Source organism: Muntiacus reevesi, chromosome 4 (genome assembly GCF_963930625.1).
Source record: "Muntiacus reevesi chromosome 4, mMunRee1.1, whole genome shotgun sequence".
NCBI classification, from domain to species: Eukaryota; Metazoa; Chordata; class Mammalia; order Artiodactyla; family Cervidae; genus Muntiacus; species Muntiacus reevesi.
In genome coordinates, this window is record NC_089252.1 from 96,297,302 (window position 1) to 96,319,203 (window position 21,902).

Here is a 21,902-nt window from a genome sequence, read left to right on the forward strand (position 1 = left end):
AACTAGAACAAAAAATTTCACAATTCATACAGAAACACAAAAGACATTGAATAGCCAAAGCAGTCTTGAGAAAGAAGAATGGAGCTGGAGGAATCAACCTTCCTGCCTTCAGATTATACTACAAAGCTACAGTCATCAAGACAGTATGTACTGGTACAAAAACAGAAATATAGACCAATGGAACAAGATAGAAAACCCAGAAATAAACCCATGCACCTATGGGTACCTTATTTTTGACAAAGGAGGCAAGAAAATCAATGGGGCAAAGACAGCCCTTCAATAAAAGATGCTGGGTAAACTAGACAGCTACATGCAAAAGAATGAAATTAGAACACTTCCTAACACCATATACAAAGATAAACTCAAAATAGATTAAAGATATAAATGTAAGACCAGAAACTATAAAACTCTTAGAGGAAAACATAGGCAGAATACTCAATGACATAAATCAAAGCAAGATCCTCTATGACCCACCTCCTAGAATAATGGAAATAAAAACAAAAGTAAACAAGTGGGACCTGATTAAACTTAAAAGCTTTTGCACAGCAAAGGAAACTATAAGCAAGGTGAAAAGACAACCCTCAGAATGGGAGAAAATAATAGCAAATGAAACAACTGACAAAGGATTAATTTCCAAAATATACAAGCAGCTAATACAACTCAATATTGATTGAGTTGTACAATATTGTTGAGAAAAACAAACAACCCAGTCAAAAAGTGGGCAAAAGACCTAAATGAACATTTCTCCAAAGAAGACATACAGATGGCTAACAAACACATGAAAAGATGCTCAACATTGCTCATTATTAGAGAAGTGCAAATCAAAACTACAATGAGATATCACCTCACACCAGTCAGAATGGCCATTATCAAAAAGTCTACCAACAAAAAATGCTGGAGAGGGTGTGGAGAAAAGGGAATGCTCTTGCAATGTTGGTGGGAATATAAATTGCTACAGCCACTACAGAAGACAGTATGGAGGATCTTTAAAAAACTAGGAATAAAACCACCTTATGACCCAGCAATCCCACTCCCAGGTATATACCCTGAGGAAACCAAAATTGAAAGAGACACATGTATCCCATTGCTCACTGCAGCACTATTTACAATAGCCAGAACAATGAAGCAACCTAGATGTCCACCAACAGATGAATGGATAAAGAAGTTGTGGTACATATACACAATGGAATATTACTCAGCCATAAAAAGGAATGCATTTGAGTCAGCTTTAATGAGGTGGATGAACCTAGAATTTATTACACAGAGTGAAGTGAGTCAGAAAGAGAAAGATAAATACTGTATTCTAATGCATATATACGGAATCTAGAAAAATGGCACTGAAGAATTTATTTACAAGGCAAGAATGGAGAAACAGACATAGAGAATAGACTTCTGAACATGGGGAGGGGGAGGAGAAGGTGATATGTATGGAAAGAGGAACATGGAGACTTACATTACCATATGTAAAATAGATAGCCAACGGGAATTTGCTGTATGGGTCAGGAAACTCAAACATGGGCTCTGTATCAACCTAGAGGGGTGGGATGGGGAGGGAGATGGGAGGGAGGTTCAAAAGAGAGGGGATATATGTATACCTATGGCTGATTCATGTTGAGGTTTGACAGAAAACAGCAAAATTCTGTAAAGCAATTATCCTTCAATAAAAAACAAATAAAAAAAGAAGTCTGGTATTACTTGCCCTGAATACAAGATAAACATACCTATGAATACAGTGAGAATAAAACTTTATTAAATTTATTATTTGACAAATATTTATTGAGCATCCACTCTCTATCAGGCACTGGACTAGCAGATGGGACATGACAATCAGCAAGATAGACATAGTCCCACCTCTAGGAGCTCACACTCTGTTAGGGAAATGGAAAATGAACTGCTGAACAGTAAATATACCATACTAACAACTATGAAGAAAAGTTATGACCAAACTAGATATCAAATTAAAATGCAGAGACATTACTTTGCCAACAAAGGTCTGTCTAGTCAAAGCTATGGTTTTTTCAGTAGTCATGTATGGATGTGACAGTTGGACTATAAAGACAGCTGAGTGCTGAAGAATTGATGCTTTTGAACTATGGTGTTGGAGAAGACTCTTGAGAGTCCCTTGGGCTGCAAGGAGATCCAGACAGTTCATCCTAAAGGAGATTAGTCCTGAATATTCATTGGAAGGACTGATGCTAGAGCTGAAACTCTAATACTTTGGCCACCTGATGAGAAGAATTGACTCATCGGAAAAGACCCTGAGGCTGGGAAAGATTGAAGGCAGGAGGAGAAGGGGATGACAAAGGGTGAGATGGTTGGATGGTATCACTGACCCAATGGACATGAGTTTGAGAAAATTTTGGGAATTGACGATGTACAGGGAGGCCTGGTATGCTACAGTCCACAGGGTCACAAGGAGCCAGACATGACTGAGCAACTGAACTGAACTGAACTGAAAAGCTATGAAACAAATGAAGCAGGGCAAAGAGATGGAGAGGAATCAGGGTACTATGTAGATAAAGAGGTCAGGGAGGGCCTCTCTGAGGAGGCAGAGACTGAAAAGAGCACATTGGTAACCATGTGGAGACAGAGGCTTAGAGAGCCCAGCAGAGAGCAGGTACTATGGTCCAGAGAAGGGAATCACTCTTAAGGGGAGAGGACACGGGGGATTCTTTGAGTTACTTGTGATCTGGGACTTTGATTTTGATGAAATATATGCCACATGGTTCATAAAATTTCCCAAGATTCTGAAAGACCCTGAGCCACTGCTGCATCTGTGAAATCAGCCTAAGGAAACACTGTTCTCATACTGTTTTCAGCCCTTCCCTCCCCAATCTGCATCATGAAATCATTCTTTTCAGTGTACACTTTACTGTCACCCTTGCCACATTGCACTGCACGAATTCATTCCCTGATGTCTTCTTTTCTATATTACGAGTGCTCAAGGGCACAGAATATATGCAGCACACAGCAATGATTAGAATCTCTGACTTTGGGGTTGAGTACTCCCAACTAGAGACCTCTTTCTCCTGACCCTGTTCAGATAAATGAAAATGCGTCCTTTAACTTCTATGTTTTGGGGCAGTTTTAACCTAGAATAGATGGGTGCCCCTAAAGTTTCAGGGCACAGAATATATGCAGCACACAGCAATGATTAGAATCTCTGACTTTGGGGTTGAGTACTCCCAACTAGAGACCTCTTTCTCCTGACCCTGTTCAGATAAATGAAAATGCGTCCTTTAACTTCTATGTTTTGGGGCAGTTTTAACCTAGAATAGATGGGTGCCCCTGAAGTTTCAAAATGTGATGTGAGTGTGCATGTTTCCAAGGAGAATTCACACTTTCATCACATTCTCAAATTGGGGAGGGGGTGGAGGGAAAACGGTTCCAAAAGAAGTAAAGAATTTCTCCCATAATTAAATAAATTACATTTATGAAGTAACTCTGAGCTCTTCATAGCACTTTTTATAATAAAGAAAAGGGGGATGGTATATCTTGACCTCTACATAAAGAGAGTCCATTTTTACATCCCTTTAATTCTTTTCCAGTAAAAATTCAATTAGTGTATGATTTTTTTCTGCTTCTTAAAATATCTTTTCCTTTATGATGATCCATGAAGATTGGAACCGGGTACCAAGCACCCTACTAAGTACTTGAAAGTACATTAACTCATTTAACCTTTAGGGTGATTCTCCAAGTAAATCTTATTATCCTCCATAATATAGCAAAGGAAACTGAGACTTAGTGATAAGATCAGTCCCAAAGCTGCCAATCTATGCTGCTAACCCCATGCTATATAGACCTTATCTTTGCTAGAGTCCTCAGCTTATGGAAACAAGCTTGTTTAATTCACTGTTTGGTTTACAAAACATCTGCAGCTAGAGACGTCAGAATTTTCCTTAAGCATTCAATCAATACATAGATAGAAAGATAACTCTAAAGCTCACAGTTTATGTTCCCTTTGACTCAGGATGTTAATATCCTCCAAGAAGTAGGTCCTGCTTTTATACACAGACTTTGCCAGGCAGGTTAAATGACATCCCATGTATAACACTATACAAAGCCTTCATGAATATATATTACATTTTTGGGCAAAGAGAAAAAGAGTACTCTAACATATCAAGGATTCTAATGAAAACATGACCTACATATAAAACAAGAGAAATGTTGCTTTCTAACACCAGGAAAACCAAATGTGTGCCAAACTGATATTTAAAGAAAAAGAAAAAATTGACAGACGATAAATAGAGCTAAGTGAGAGGCAGACTCTTCATGGCTTTTGGAACTCTGCTCTGAGCAGTTAAACCACAGAAGTGAGTTACAGAGGGGAGGAAAGACCATGTTCTTTGGCATCAGGTAGAGATGGATTTGAATCTAGCTCAGCTATAAAATGAAAGTGAAACTTCACTACCTCAAAGGATAGTCAAGAGCAAACAAAGTCAGCACTGTATAGGTGATCACTAAGCTTTAACATTCTTTCTTCCTTCTTCAGAATTTCTCTTCTAACTTGTCAAAGAGCCAGAGTCACTGCCTCCAATGGGCATTTCTTTAAACATGAATGTGCCTCTGATACAACTGACTTCCCAGGGATAAAGGACCTTGCTGATGAATGATGCAAGGAGCCCTGGATCATTCTTTAGAATCTCCCTAAGAATCCAACTGACATTTCCAAGCATATCCATCCAGAAAGACCAATCCAGTGTTAGCTGTCCAAGCTAAGGAAAGACAGGAAAGAAATACTCTGACTGTGTGTGCATGCTCAGTCACTCAGTCGTGTCTGACTCTTTGTGACCCTATTGGACTGTAGAAAACCAGACTCCCCTGTCCATGGGATTTTTCAGGCAAGAATACTGGAATGGGTTGCCATTGCCTGCTCCAGGGAATTTTCCCAACCCAGGGATTGAACCCATGTCTACTGCACTGGCAGGTGGATTCTTTACCACTAATGCCACCTAGGGAGCCCAGGGAAGAGATGCTTTGAAATGGAATGTCTTTTTCTAACCCATCCAAGATGGGCAGCATGAGTTAGTACCATCTTCTTGGTATCTTTCTAAATATCCAGTGCTAAACTAAACTTTCATATCCTTTGAGCAGCAAATTCAACTTTAGAAATTTCTGTTGAATAAATAATTATTAAAAAATAACAAAACTATGCTGGCAATATGTAAAGGATGTTGATAGCAGCACTCTTTACTTTAGTCCAATTAATTATTGGACTAGTTGTTGATTGGAAACCAACTAATTGTTCACCTGTGGGAACTGGTTAAGCAAGCTATATGGTCCACGTGTGTAAGAGGGGGTCCTACAGTCATGACGATGTGAAGAAAATACAATTTAAATGTTCACAGTGCATTAAACATAAGCATACGTTAGAAAACATTATGCTCAGGTTGAATTTATTTCGTGTGTGAAAAGAGATTAATATGGGTATATTTTCAAACAAAATTTGAAATATGAGGACACATGTCATATGTCTTTTCATCTGTGTGCAACAATTATTCAAATTCCGAATTATCCAAATTATGCAATTCTCTGAATTATCCAAATTCTCTGCAACAATTTTTTTGTGTTGGTTTGGTAATAAAAACAGAAGTCATTTAAAAAATCTCTAACACCATGATCTTCCATGATACACATTATAGTGTCTCAACCTTCCCTGTTTTCTTTCCCAGGCCAAAAGCACATGGATATATCTGAATTATCCAAATCCTCTGCAGCAATTTTTTGTTGGCTTGCTAATAAAAACTGAAGTCATTTAAAAAATCTTTAAGACTGTGATCATTCACAGTTCATATTCTAGTGTCTCAACTTTCCCTGTTTCTTTTCCCAGGCCAGAAGCACTTGGATATACCTCAATTTCTGCTAACAGCAAACCTGGGAAAAAGAGCTCAGCTATATTTCCATTCTTCCATTTAAAGAAAGATTGCATTCATTATTCATATCCGGATGATTAAGAGAGAGGAAAAGAATGGGAGAGAAGAAGCTGATTATGGTGATGTGAGGCTTCAAGAGAATAATTAGAACCATCCCACTTAGCACTGGGACAGCACCTCACATCTTCAAAGCTGTCTCAGATATTATCTAATTAAGCAAAGTATAGAGGACAATGACAACAGTGGAGGATTTAATCTAAGAAGCACGAGGGGGCCTTTGGATACTGAGGAGAAGAAATTAACAGAGGGGGCAGGAACAAGAGGGGCCAAATGAGAAGTTCAATGCAGAGTCTGAGATATCAGAAGCTCATAGAGGTTTTGAGGGCTGAAGGCAAAAGTCATAAATTGAAAAAATAGAGAAGGGAGGAGGAAAAGAATGATGAAACTAGTAGAGAGCTGCAGGAAAATTCAATACCACTACATTGTTTCTAGAACCTTACATCATTAATCTATTTAATTATGCTTCCTATATATTTGAATGCAGAATGATCCCTGCGACCCTGGGACTCACATAATTCCAAACGCATTAGATATTGGGCCTGCTAATCAGAATCCCTGGTGACATTTATCTCTGTACCAGGGAAAACATTATAAACACAATCACAGATGCACGTTCTTGGAGGAAGCTTTAGACCAGTGTCAGTTCCTGCCCTGTGACCCAATTTAAATGCACTGAGAAAACAAGCACATCAAAAGCTATAAAAAGAGCACGTCTCAGGCATACTAAGAGCAAAAAGTTATTCATCAGAAGCTCAAGGAAATGCTAAAATAGAAGAATGCTTATTTGGGATGCTGCAATTCTTGGTTGGTCTGATTCTTACTAACACTGGTTTACATCTTCATTCAATTACTGGTCCCTAGTGGCCTTATCCTATAGTAAATATCAGTTATTACAATTTAATAAGATTTATGATCTGTTCCCTTGAAGATATATCCTGGGAGGTGGGGGGAGGCGGCAGGTAGAATTTGCAATGGGCCTTGATGAGGGGAGGAAAAGTCAGAAGAGGCAGTGCCAGGAGCCAAGACTATGTATGTGCTGAAAAGCCAAGTCAAAGACAGGCATTATGTCCAGTCTGGCAGGTACCATAGACAGAGATTTCTTAGAGTTGTTCCGTTTTCCATGACTTACTCTGTCACCTTCAGCAGGATTAAGGACAGGCAGTGAAACATTATACAGCCCCCAGACAGGCATATCAACATCTGCCCTTTCTTTCTTTTCCCCTGAAACATTTAAGACTGCAGTTTAAAATACAGCTGACAATTACCAAGCAGGAGCTTCCTTGCCCAGCGGTAATTCCCATATCAGTTCAGTGCAGTAAACACACCTGTGTACTGTGATTACACCTGTATACCTTATTGACTTTTTCTCTCTCTTTTTTTTTTTTTTTTTTTGGTTTTGGCTTTAGTGCTTTACTGATCAAAAAGAATCAGATTCCTAGCTCTTTGACTGGGATATTGCTCATTACATTTCAATATCTGATTTGAAATAGTGGGGGTAGTGAGAGTGGAGGCATGGCCAGCTTGTGTCACCAGAGTGGACAACAAGCACATTATGAGCATTTTGAGCCTTGTTTGTAAATTAAATATAAAGGGCTTAACTTTAGCACAAGTGGGGCATTCAAAGGTCTCAACTAGTCCTCATCACGGGGTCTACTTTCTCTGTCTTTTTCTCTTCCCTCTTTCTCTCCCTCCCTTCCTTCTATCTATTTACTCATTCCCCTTATGCAAAACTATTAAAAATCTATGCTGCTATAGATCACCTGAGAGGATTCTGCCTAAGCCTTTACTTTTCTTTGCTACTTATTCCACACTGGGTCTGTCTCTCTTCGATACATTCATTGGAAGCTGACTCTGAAGTGTAAACTAATTTCATAATTTAAACAAAATGGCATTGGAAGATTAAAAATCACAAAGCACATTCACAAGAAATAGACATCAAAATAATCCCTGTGTGCTTTATGGCTTTTGGGATCTAACCTGTCATTCCTCTGTCTTCCCAGGTGATTGACAGCTACCCACAAGCCAAACAAAGGAGGGCAGGAGAACCAGTTGCCTTCACAACCTGCGTTTTAGTTTCCTAAGGCTTCCATAACAAATTACCACTAACTGGGTGGGTTAAAACCACATATATTCACTCTGTCACAATTTGGAGGGTCAGAAAGCAGAAGTCAGGTGTCAGCAGGACTGGTTCCTTCTAGAGGCTCTGTGACAGGAGTGCTGCCTCTCCCCCAGCTTCTGGTGGCTGCTGGCAGTTCTTAGCATCCCTTGGCTTGTAGAGGCATCATTCCAATTTCTGTCTCTGTCTTCACATGTCCTTCTCCATGGTCTCTGTGTGTTCTCCTTTTCTGTACTTAATACAGATACTCATCACAGGATTTAGGGCCCACCCTAAATCTAGAATGATCTCATCTCAAGATGCTTAATTACATCCGCAAAGACTCTACTTCCAAATAAGTTCACATTCACAAATACTGAGGATTCAGGCTTGCACATATTTTGCGTGTGTCGGGGGGGACACTATTCTACCCTCTACACCCATCCTTGTTCTGTTCTTCATCACACTCTCACATTACCAATGTTGAGGGAAAAAAACCAAGTAAGTCCTATAACATGCACAGAGATACACTGAAGGACAGTACATTCAGTCTTCTTTGGAAGCAAAGATTAGAAACATCTTAAATGTCCATCAACAGGAAACTAGGCTAAATCAGTTTGGCTCATCTACCCAATGGAATAACAGGCAGCTACTAAAGACAACAAAGTAGGATTTAAATAAATTGAAATGGAAATATCTCCAAAATATGTTGTAAAGAGAATTAAGAAAATTATAGAACAAAATACATCTCACAAATCCATTCTAAAAACAAGCTATAAACAACAAACCCACACAAGCTTCCTTTTGGGGAATTTCTCTGTTCCCATGCCAGTTATGCAGCTCTGAGTCGATCCCTTTTCCCTGCCATAAAGAGTAATCAGAACTAGACAATCACAGTATCCTGTTCTGCTGACCAATGTGACAGGGATGGAGGTTGCCTGAAAACCAAGCTAGGCTAGTCAGAAGCCTTCCACAGATTTTTAACAATTTTGATTTTAAGGAGAAACAAAATCTTGATTTTGGGCCCTATATTAGGTTTCTATGGCTACTAGAACTGATCACCAAATACATGGCGGCTTAAAAGAACACAGATTTATTATCTTATCATTATGTAGATCAGAAATATGACAAAAGTCTCATCATATCAATATGGCTGTGTTCCCTTCTGGAGATTCTGGGGTGAATGAGGGGGATCCATTTCCTTGCTTTTTCCAGCTTCCAGAGGCATCCACTTGTTTGGTTCATGGTCCCATTTTTCCATTTTCAAATCCAGCAATAGATGTTTGGGTGAGGTTTGTCACATTTTTTTCTCTGTCTGATCTCACTTTCATGGTCACATCTCCTCTGACTCTAACTGTTCTTAACCCCTTTTTCATTTTTAAGGACCCTTGTGATTACTTTGGGTCCACTTTAATAATGTAGGATAATATTCCTATTTTAAGTTCAGCTGATGAGTGAGTGAAGTCACTCAGTCGTGTCTGACTCTTTGCGACCCCGTGGACTGTGGTCTACCAGGCTCCTCTGTCCATGGGATTCTCCAGGAAAGAATACTGGAGTGGGTTGCCATTTCCTTCTCCAGGGGATCTTCCCAACCCAGGGATCAAACCCAGGTCTCCCTCATTGCAGGCAGACTCTTCACCCTCTGAGCGACCAGGGAAGCCAATAGGTCAGCTGATGAACAACTTTAATACCATTTGCAATTTTAATTCTCCTTTGCTATGTCAGACAACACATTGACAGGTTCTGAGGATTAGGACTTACACATTTTTGAAGGGAGATAGGACATTATTTTGTCTTGAATCTGGAGCAAATCCAGGCCTTCTGATAGCTATCCTTCCCAACACATGGGGAAAGGCCACTGAGGGGACAGACACACAGAAAGAGGACAAGCTGAGTAAGAGATGAGAGAAACAAAGACTGCCCTGCTGGAGACCCTGGATCCAACCATTCCTGAAGCTAGCACAACCCAGGTAAGTATGATTATATAGGCCAAGAGATTCCTCCTATTTTTCTTTTCTTTTTTTTTTTTTTTTTTGAATTGGTCTGGTCTCATGTGCAATCTAAAGATCTCAGTTATTTGCATATGTCTAGCACAGTCTTGAAGGAACAGCACAGGATAGAACCGGATTGACTGGTGTGTGATAGCTCTCATTTTTTCCCTTAGTATATCTGTATTATTTGAATATTATACAATGGGCAGCTATTACTTTTGTAATTTAAAAAATGAAGTAAAAACAAGAGACTGTATCATAAAAAGTAAGTTTATCCAGGGCTCGAAGGTCTAGTTAAAGAGCACAAACCTTCTAAGTTTCTCTTTCATTTGGTGCTTTTAAACAGTACCTGAGTCCATTCGAGAGCTCATAATTACAAGTTACTTCTTAGGCCCTGATAACATGCTTTATCCTTTAAGAAGAGCTATTTAGATGGGAACCACAGATGTAAAAGGGCTATCTATGTTCAGAGTGCAAACAAAGAACCTGCTGGCTCGTTTTTGGAGTTCTGACATGTCCCTGCCCAGGTCCGCATGGCAGGTCTTGAAAGCACAAGTCTGCACCAGTTCTCTTTCTTGCCTACTCAGACTATAAATATGTGCAATATAGTACATCAAGTGAAAAGAAAAGAAGCAGAAACAAATGCCTGCATTCCCCTTAGCAAAACAAAGCGATAAAAGCAGCCTTGATGCCAGCTGCATTAAACAACAGGAAGAAAATCATTTGTTAAAATATCACAATTAAGAGCTCTGAAGAGTTTTCCTGCTGGACCCAGCACAGTAGGGGTTAGTATGCTGGATCCAAATCCCCTGGTCTTCTTGTTACACAGCCTGATGGACTGAGAACCCAACACGCAGGAGGCATTTCAGTATTCTTTAGAACAAACCCTCTGAAAATCCCAGCCAATGAGCAGAGGCACCGGCATTAAAATCTGGACTTTTCTGACACCAGGACCCAAGGTTCTCAAAACCCAGTCGGCATAAGAATTACTCAGGAACCTTATGAACCACCCAGATTCTCAGGGTCCATCTTCCAAAGCTCTGGAATCTAGAGATTTGGGGTTAGGTCTAAAATTCTATATTCCAACAAGCTCCTCACATAATCAGATGTAGGACAAACATATGCACAATACAATCTTTTTCTTTCTGCTGCAACTCCTGCCTTTTTACTTCTTTAGGTATCTCAGACTTGGAAAAGCAGAGGTTGAAGGATTCCTAACACATATTTCTTGCAGCCACTCTTTTCTTATATCCCAGAACAGAAACAACTGCAATTGGGAAGTATTTCAATGAGTAACACTTACAGACCAAAAGTTAAAAAAAACAACACACAGTGAACCTCACAAGGAGAGTAAACAAAATTCACAATCCTCTAGAGATACGAAATAAATTTTTTGAATATGTTAAATTCACCAGGCTATAAGTATTCAAATTTCAGGGCAAGAGAGAATCAAACTATTGATCAAACCTTTCTGGACTCATGTCAAGAAATTGCAGTGGGCTACATAATTTCAAAAAGTGAAAGTTCCTCAGTCACGTCTGAGTCTGCGAACCCTTGGGCTATATAGTCCATGGAATTCTCCAGGCCAGAATGCTGGAGTGGGTAGCCTTTCCCTTCTCCAGGGGATCTTCCCAACCTAGGGACTGAACACAGGTCTCCTGCATTGCAGGCAGATTCTTTACCAACTGAGCTATAAGGGAAGCACATAATTTCAAACCCCTCTTTTATTCTGAGATATCCTAGTCCTTACAGGGTAGCTCCTGCATATTTCTGCTTTGTTTACTTGGAGGGCTGGCCGTTTGGGACATTATCAACTTCTTTAAACCAGACATTGAAAATAGCGGTCAGGTGTTGCCCTTTATGACTAAGCTGGATTTGACCTTATTAAGTCCTAAATTAGTCAAAGTAGAACACTTTATTTTTTTTTTTTTAACTTTTCCATTAATCGCTCCATTCAAAACTGTCTGTTGAAACTAAACAGCGGAAAATACCAGAATGAAGCCATAGGTGATCAGGGTTTGGTTTAGATCCTGCCTCTTTTAGCTTTTCCTACCCTCAGCATACCAGAGACCCTTTACCCAGCTCCATGCCCTCAACACTCCCGCTCCATAGCACTTACTATTTTCTAATTACTGTATAATTTACTAATATACCATAGCTACGGTTTAAGTCAATCATTTCCTCAAGAATGGAAGCTCCAAAAAGTTGAAAATTTTTGTCAGTTTTGTGCATAGAACAATGCCTGTAACAGATACATGCTCGTAAAGTGAGGGAAGGAAGAGGAGTCTATAGTAGGAAAGAACAAAACCCTCATAGAAAGAAGCAGAAATATAATAAAAGATGCAAACAGACTGTGTCCTGATGGTGGTAAATGTGCTGTCCAATATGGTAGCCGTTAGCCACATGAGGCAATTGAGAACTGGCAAAGTGGCTAGTCTCAACTGAGACTGGATCTTGAACACTTAAAACAGGAAAGAATATAAAAGATCTCAATAGTTTTCCAAACTGATTACATGTTGAAATAATATTTTTGACATAGTGGGTTAATTCGCTAAAATTAATCTCACCAATCTTTTCTTACTTTGCTACTGGAAAATTTAAAATGACATGTGTAACTCATATTCATGTCTCCCACTGTATTTCTACAGGTTAGTGCTGTGTTGGGGTTTCTGAATCTCACCATTTCTTTTTCTTTGTTTTTCTGCTCTACTTATTTCTTTTAAACTAATTTTAGACTGACAGAAATTTTGCAAAAAAAAAAAAAGACAGCATAGAGAGTTCACGTTTATCTTTTCCTCACTTTCTCCTAATGTTAATATCTCATATTTTTAACTCACCTGCAGAGATTATTCAAATTTCAACCATTTTTCTCTTAATATCCTTCTTCTGTTCTGGAGCAGAGGATCCCACACTGCATTTCGTTATTATGCCTCTTTAGTCTTCTTCAACTGATGACAGCTCCTCGTTCTTCCCGGTCTTATGACTGTGGCACTTCTGATAATTACTAGTCAATTATTTCACAGGATGTCTCATCTTGAGTTTGCCTCTTTTTTTCTCGTGATTAGATTGAAGCTATGCATTTGCATCAAAAAGGGCCACAGAAGCAATTTTGTGATCTCACCACGGGGTCCATGCTATCATATTTCTGGTGATGTTAACCTTGGTTAAGGTGGTGTCTACTGGGTTTCTCCACTATAAAGTTTATTATTTTGCCCTTTGTAATTTATAAATCTCTTAGGAGAGAGATTTAAAATTATGCATATGTTCAGTTTCTCCTCGAACTGCCCTGCCCTGTTTTTAGCATCTGTCAGTGAGGATCCCATCATTTCTTAGACCTGAGGTTCTTCTTAGACCTGAGTGGCAGCAGCTATTTCTCCATTTCTTTTGCACTGTGATGTCTTCATGCCCTGTCCACTCCATCACTGATGGGACTTGCCTGGCACTGCTGGTATTTGAGTTTGCAGCCTCCTTGAAACAGGCTCATTATCTATGAAGCTGATGTTCTCTTAGCCCAGTGTTCATGAACTGTCATATATAACAGAGTATAGCTTACTTAGACTTACAATCATTGATGTGAATAATTTAAATAATAAGTGGGTTCTACAACAGCAACTCCGGATACAAATTCCAGTGTGCTCTTATTCTTGGGAGACATTTATTTGACTGCTCAGAAGAGCTCAAGTTCATCTATATTGGTCACAATTCTGTTTCTGTACTTTCTCTCTTCAGAGGGTAGGGGAAAGGAGGACAAAGGTGGTAAAGTCTAGTGCCTTTTCATGGATGGGGTAAAAGACTGGGACCTCCATTAATTAGTAAATTTTGTCTGACCATACACTCATGAACTATCTATTTACAATCAAGGAAAATGCAGCATGTTTAAGACACACCTCTAATTTATAAACTTGGCCAGCCAAGATAAAATCACAGGAGACATTCTTGATGTCTTGATAGTCTTTCCCCTCTATTTGCATTTGATTGACACTTTATTCATATTAGACACTTCATCTTTCAATCTTCTTCAATCACTTTCAGCATCATCACTAAGTCAGGCCAGCAGAGGTAGTGTTCAATATAACACATTGACTAATAGATGGATAACATATATTTGGAAGTGTTAACCCACAAAAAAGGACTGGAAAAGGTCAGTTTTCATTCCAATCCCAAAGAAAGGCAATGCCTTTCTAGAATGTTGTTAAGAAGATCTCCATAAAGCAACACAGTTTCTCTCTGGTCTTCACTGACAAGGGCTATTCATTTTAGAGCCCTTTTCCATGAGGGTGGGATGTTCAGAGAGAACAGCACTGAAACAAGTACACTATCAAGGGTGAAACAGATCACCAGCCCAGGTTGGATGCTTGAGACAAGTGCTCAGGGCTGGTGCACTGGGAAGACCCAGAGGGATGGGATGGAGAGGGAGGCGGGAGGGGGGATCAGGATGGGTAACACATGTAAATCCATGGCTGATTCATGTCAATGTATGGCAAAAACCACTACAATACTGTAAAGTAATTAGCCTCCAACTAATAAAAATAAATGGAAAAAAGAAAAAAGAACCCTTCCTATAGCTCGAATACCCAGACCTACAGTTGGTAGATTCATATGAGATTTTAAATATCATCAACATATTACTTTATAAAACATTTTCGTTTTAAAGGGCAACTAAATTAACTCATTAAAAGGTCTCCTTGTCATATGTGTACTGTATACTTGATAGAACTTTGGGATCTGCATGTTATACAAGATTATTTTCAGTAAAAACCCACTGTATTCGTAAATCAATATGGAATATTGTGTAGGACATGGTAATTGTTTATAATCTACAGTATTGCTGGGCATAATGGAACTTGTTTAGTTGCTAAGTCGTGTCCGACTCTTTTGTGACCCTATGGACTGTAGCCCGCCAGGCTCCTCTGTTCATGGGATTTCCCAGGCAAGAATACTGGAATGGGTTGCCATTTCCTTCTCCAAGGGATCTTCCCAACCCAAGGACCGAATCTGCATCTCCTGCTTGACCAGAAAGTTCTTTACCACTGAGCCACCTGGGAAGCTCATAATGGAACTACTGAAAGCAATATTTTCCTATTATAAATTAATCAAAATACTATCGATATCTGAACAACCCACCACTGTCTTCAGACTCATCACCTAATTTCAGCCACTGACACCCCTTCGAGATTATTTATATAATTATAACATCAGTCACTTTTGTGTGTGTTATTTTGTTAGTTTTAAGGTAAATTGTCACTTTTTTGGATCTTTCATTCAGTGGAAATGACTGCTTTGAATTTTATGTCACAAAATGTGTGTGTGCTAAGTCGTTTCATTTGTGTCTGATTCTTTGCAACCCTATTGTAGCCTGCCAGGTTCCTCTGGCCATGGGATTCTCCAGGCAAGAATAATGAGTAGGTAGCTATGCTCTCCTCCAGGGGATGTCACAAAATAATATATTTTAAATACTCTAGAATAAGATCTAAGCAAGTAACAGAACTAGATGATCAACTCTACCCACTTAAAATCATGGCCTGCTACAAAACAATGTCTAGAAAGTGACTTCGACAGATAAAAACTATTAGTACAAAAATATTAATAGTACAAAAATAATTTACATTGAAATTCTGAAAAAACATTGCTACTATAAGATGAGCCATGATATTTTGTCAACATTTGAACTATGAAGTGGCTTAGATTAGTGCTGTCCAATAGAAATAAAAAGCAAACAACAATGGGAGCCACAGGTTTAATTTAAAATTTCCTAATAGCCTCCTTATAAAAGTAAAGAGACAAGTAAAGTTTCTCGGCCTTTTGGCTAAGATCAAGTGTAGTATCTGTTCTTATCAGTTTAAAATAATCTATTTAAACCAACATACCCCAAATATTGCTATGTCAATGCCTAATCAATATAAAATATTAATGAAATTTTAACTATTTTTTCATACTAAGCCTTTGACATCTAGTATGCATTTCATACTTTACAGCATATTTTCATTCAGACTAGCCACATTTCAAGGGTTTGTGGCCACAAGCAGTTAGTGTATAATAGCACAGGTATAAGATTTTATTAGTAAAAAGTTTCAGGTATTCAGATCAATGAGATGATGCTCATCTTTCCTGTTTATCACATAGTATCTTTTGAACATCTATTATTTTCTAAGGCTATGTTAAATTCCTATAGTATTTTTTGAACAAAGGAATAGAGATGACAACATCAACAATCAATTCTGATTTAACACTGAATTTTCTACAACTAAGAATCCTGTCATCATATTCTGTTTATCCAAAATAAGAGGTACTGTAATAAACACTGAGATAACAGAAGCTGATGAGGACAGCAAAGGCTCACATTTATTAAGCAACTTATATGTGACACACATTGTTTATATGTGAGAACTCTTGATTTATTTCTCACAATAACCCTACAAGGTAGGTACTATGATACTTGGAACCACAAACTCCTAATATAGGTGTCACCAATGTGAATAGCAATTCTCATCTTTCATGCAGTAAAAATAATAGTGACTATTTATTTAGAGCTTGCTATGGCTCAGGCACTATATTAAGCAATTAACTGTCATTACGTCATTAAAATTCACAAAACCTTTATAAAATAGGTATTATTTCCATTTTACAAGTTAGGAAATAGACTCAGAGCTTCAAAGACTGCAGTCAAGACGTGGTACTAACTCTTTGTTTATGCCATGCTATATACTATAACGTATAGTCTGTTTACAACGAACTCATTTGATAAAAAAGGTGCCTTCTCTGGGGGTTCCCTTATACACTTGGGAAGACAAGGCCTGCTTGCTGTAAATAATTGGAAATTATTTTGAGCACAGTCCAAATTGTGTGGTCCTGATAATAAGTGAAAACAGATATAAAGGGTTGGAAAATTCTGGAGCACAGCTTAGAGGAGAAAAGATACTTTTTGGTTTTTAAATGCCACCACTGCCCAAGTGGCACTTACATTAAGAACCCACAGGTATAATCATTATAGTACACAACTACATTCTCAAAAAGCACTGCAATTCGTTAGGTACTTGTCCTTCGCAAAGCATTTCAACATACTCTGGCTTATATGATCCATATAATCACTTTGTAAGATGGGCAGGGAAGGAATATATTCATTTTACTGCTGAAGGAAAAAGAGACTGATTCACCCAGAACTGCATAGTAGCTTCGGATGATGTGACAGTATGTATTTCAGTTTCAAAAGTGAATTTAATTACATGAAAACACTAAGTAAATAATAGTCCCAGGTGGGACGGACATTTGGGAAAACCCATGATCAAAATATAAGAAACTTCCACTTTATATAATGCCATAAATTTCCTAATATAAATCATTAATTACAGGTTATATTACTTGATGCAGATTCCAACAGACAATTTGTACTGAATGTTTTGCTTGCTTATAAGAAACATGTAATATTAAATGTCAGATGAATAACATTTTAACACTCTTAGCATTCCATTTGGACTTTATATACAATTCTTTATATTACTATCTTCTTTACTGGGCTGTGAACTCATTGAGGAGAATGACTTTATCTGACTTATCTTTGTGGTGCTCAGTGTGTTGAGTTATTAATTTCAATTAGGTTAGTTTATTGGAAAGAAACAGCAATCCACCTGAATTACATCAAGAAAACAGCATATTTTGGGGAAGGTACATACAGACTGGTTCCAAATCAGCAAAGGAGTACATCAAGGCTGTATATTGTCACCCTGCTTATTTAACTTATATGCAGAGTACATCATGAGAAATGCTGGAATGGATGATGCAGATGCTGGAATCAACATTGCCGGGAGAAATATCAATAACCTAAGATATGCAGATGACAACACCCTTATGGCAGAAAGTAAAGAAGAACTAAAGAGCCTCTTGATGAAAGTGAAAGAGGAGAGTGAAAAAGTTGGCTTAAAGCTCAATATTGAGAAAATAAAGATCATGGCATCTGGTCCCATCACTTCATGGCAAATAGATGGGGAAACAGTGGAAACAGTGGCAGATTTTATTTTTTTGGGCTCCAAAATCACTGCAGATGATGATGGTAGCCATGAAATTAAAAGATCATTACTCCTTGGAAGGACAGTTATGACCAACTTAGACAGCATATTAAAAAGCAGAGACATCACTTTGCCAACAAAGGTCTGTCTAGTCAAGGTGATGGTTTTTTCAGTAGTCATATATGGATGTGAGAGTTGGACTATAAAGAAAGCTGAGTGCCAAAGAATTGATGCTTTTGAACTGTGGTGTTGGAGAAGACTCTTGAGAGTCGCTTGGTCTGCAAGGAGATCCAACCAGTCCATCCTAAAGGAGATCAGTCCTGGGTGTTCATTGGAAGGACTGATGCTGAAGCTGAAACTCCAATACTTTGGCCACCTCATGCGAAGAGCTGACTCATTGGAAAAGACCATGATGCTGGGAAAGATTGAAGGCAGGAGGAGAAGGGGACGACAGAGGATGAGATGGTTGGATGGCATTACCAACTCAAGGGACATGAGTTTGAGTAAACTCTGGGAGTTGGCGATGGACAGAGAGGCCTGATGTGCTGCGGTCCATAGGTTCGCAAGGAGCCAGACACAACTGAGCAAATGAACTGAACTGAACTGAACATATGGCCAGAACTAGAAAGTCAGAAAGACAGGGGCAGGTCTAGGGAGCAACAGCTCAACTCACATCTCCCCCTGGGGTGAGGCATCCTGATGATGTCTCAAGACGTATTTAACTCTTTGGATAGGATACTTTCCTCCCTCCAACTGGCTTTCTTTTCTGATTCACTTTCTGCTTCCTTAGAGCTTTGGCTCAGAGAGAACTCTCCACGGCCTCTCTGGCTTTGACTCATCTGTCACTCCCTTCCTCTCTCCAGTTTCTCAGTGCAAATACTGTAAATAGGGAATCCGATTGGTCTACCATAGCTTTCTATAACAAGCCATTCCTTTGTTTTAAAACAACAACTATTGCATCTAATAGGTATCTCAACTTTACATGTCCAAAATGGAACAACTGATCCAGGTCCCACCATCTCCCAGTACCATCCTCCCATTTTGGGACCCTAAGCCTTGATTCCTTCTTTGCCTTGCCTTCTCCTCACATATTATTTCTCAAAGCTAGTTCTATGTACCATCTCTTAAAATATATCCCAAATCTTTCCACTTTTCTCCCTCTTAATAGGAGAGGGAGAACCTCTTAATAGGGTTTTAGTGAAAACCCTATTGAAGCCACTATCATCTCTTGCGTACGTTAAATGAAAAATGTATCTTGCACACAGCAACTAAAATAATTCTTAAAATAAATAAATCACATCATGTCACTCCTTTAGTCTTAAGCAAAGGATTCCCACTACATCCAGAATAAAATTCAAGTGTCTTACATGGCCCATGAGGCCCTATTTCTTACCGACCCCTGCATGACTCACTGTACCCCACCCTCCTCTTTATCCACTGTTTTCTGTCTGCACTATTCTTCTACCTGTTGCTCTACTGCACCAGGTTCCCTCTTGCCTTTGTACCTGCTGTTCCATCTTCACCTAGACCTTCCCAGGGTATACCCTTGTTGTCACTCACATCTCAGCTTAAATATCTTCTCACAAGAGAGACCTTGCCGATTCCATTCCCAGTTGTTATCCACTGTATCACTCTGTTTAATTTTTGTCACTGTGCTTGTCCTACATGATCTTGGTCTTTTGCTTGTTTGCATGTTTCTTTTCTCTAGTCCTTGCCCTCACTACAATGTTAAGCTCCAGGAGAAGAAAGACCCAATGTAACTTGCTATCCAGTACCAAGAATAGTTCCTGGCACAGTGTAGGCATTCAAAAACGTGCGACATACCTAGAGAAAACCATAATTTGAAAGATACAGGCTACCCAATGTTCGCTGCAGCAACCTAATGGAAGCAACCTAAATGTCCATCGACAGAGGAATGGATAAAGAAGATGTTGTGTATGCATTTAAATTGGAATATTACTCAGCCATATAAAATAATGAAACAACACCATTTGCAGCACCTGGATGGACCTAGAGATTATATTTTAAGTGAAGTAAGTCAGATAGAGAAACTTGACAAATATCATATGATACCACTTACATGTAGAATCTAAAAAAAAAAATGATACAAGTGAACTTATTTATAAAACAGAAACAGACTTTGAAGACAAACTTATGGGCTAAATTAGGAGTTTAGCCCATAAATTAGGACTAACATATATACACTACTATATGTAAAAGAGATAATCAACAAAGACCTATTGTAATAGGGAACTCTATTCAATATTCTATAATAGCATATAGGGAAGAGAATCTGAAAAAGAATGGATCTATGTATAACTGAATTACTTTGCTATAGACCTGAAACTAACACAATATTGCAAATCAACGGTACTCCAATATAAAATAAAATTTAAAGTTTTAAGATGTGCTAAATGAATGAATGAGTCTCTCTTTGTTGCAGCAACTATTTATAGATTGTTGATCAACTAATCACTAACCCACTTAGTGTTAATCAACTAATCCATTTAGCTGGGATGCGTGAGGCCCCTAGGACCCAAACATGGCTGAGTCTGGGTTGGATCTGCAGCAGAAGAAAAGCATTCTATACTCATCATGTTCACTCATGTCTGGCTTACACTGATTGATCAGATGAGTAAACGGACAAGTTCAAAAGTTCACCAAGTCTCTGAGGACTCCTGGTGATGTACAGTGAGATTCTGAAAGATGAGCTGAGTATGCTTTACTGTTTTCCCCATATTGTCTGTATCTCTTCCAAAAAGCATTGTAGAAAATGATAGAGACACACTGTATATGTGGCTAGTAGCATTTGGTTGAAAATTGAAGTGATTTTTTAAAATTATAGAAATACAGTCATCTGGGTACTAGTGATGAGCCTGAGCTAGAAAGTAATTCACATTACATTTCCATTTAGTCTTGTGCAACATAAGGCATTTACAGTCATTTTCTTCTATGGCACTGTTTGTTACAATATGGGGTATTTATGCTTTACTTTTTAAAATCTGCATAAAGGAAATGCTAAAAGTTAAACTTTTTTTTTTTTCAGAGAATACTCACTATGCAGAGAGACCAAATTCCATTTCTAAAGACCATGGTAATCAGAGTAATAATTTCAGGTTTCAAAATGGTAAAGTTAAAGTCAGTCTAAAACGATGACTTAAGTAACAAAAAATCATATTTAATGGGGTACAACTGACAGCATTCACTCTCTCTTAACAGTCACTTATGATGACTAGTAAAAAGATCAGAGAAACCAGTCCATTCTCATTTTGACAAGCAATAAACTAAACACACAGATAAATAAGACTAAATTCTTAAAAATTAACCCTGAAGACAAAATCTTCTATGGTATTTTTGTATCTGTGAGGGCCCACAGTTGGCAAACGAGTTCTCTTTGCAATCACTTTTGGGCAGACTGCTTTCAATGCCAACATTTAATGAGGGTTGGTTAAAATGAGTACCATGCCATAAATTAATTTGAAATATGAATCATTAAAAAACTCAATCACACTGTGTAAATATTAACTTGTCAATTTAGGCAATTTGTTCGGGACCCCATTGTTACTAGTAAAGATTAATAGTGCCTTAATTCTAATTATCTGCACTGTGACTCTGTGTGATGGTGATATTGGGGAAGGATTTCAGGGACATTAGTGCAGATTCCTGTAAAATCAGGGACTTGCTATGGGTACTGACAAGACATGCAATCTGTGTCTTGATTTCATCCATGTCTCAAGTACCCTTTTAAAAGCCTAAGCTCCACAGAAAAAGAATCTCTTCTCTTTTCATTTTTAAATTTCCATCATTGTCCAGCACCATGCCTGGGCCATACTGAGTGTTGCATGGATTAGCAAACATCATCAATGTGCCCAATATGCAT

The 21,902-nt window shown here is 38.5% G+C and overlaps 1 protein-coding gene and 1 pseudogene across 1 annotated transcript in view; one reads left to right on the top strand and one right to left on the bottom strand.

Annotated features, from left to right (window-relative positions):
• SYNPR (synaptoporin) overlaps positions 1-21,902 on the bottom strand; it is a 286,268-nt gene that overhangs the window by 84,671 nt on the left and 179,695 nt on the right. The window lies entirely within an intron of this gene.
• LOC136168147 (U2 spliceosomal RNA) lies at positions 15,806-15,946 on the top strand (annotated as a pseudogene).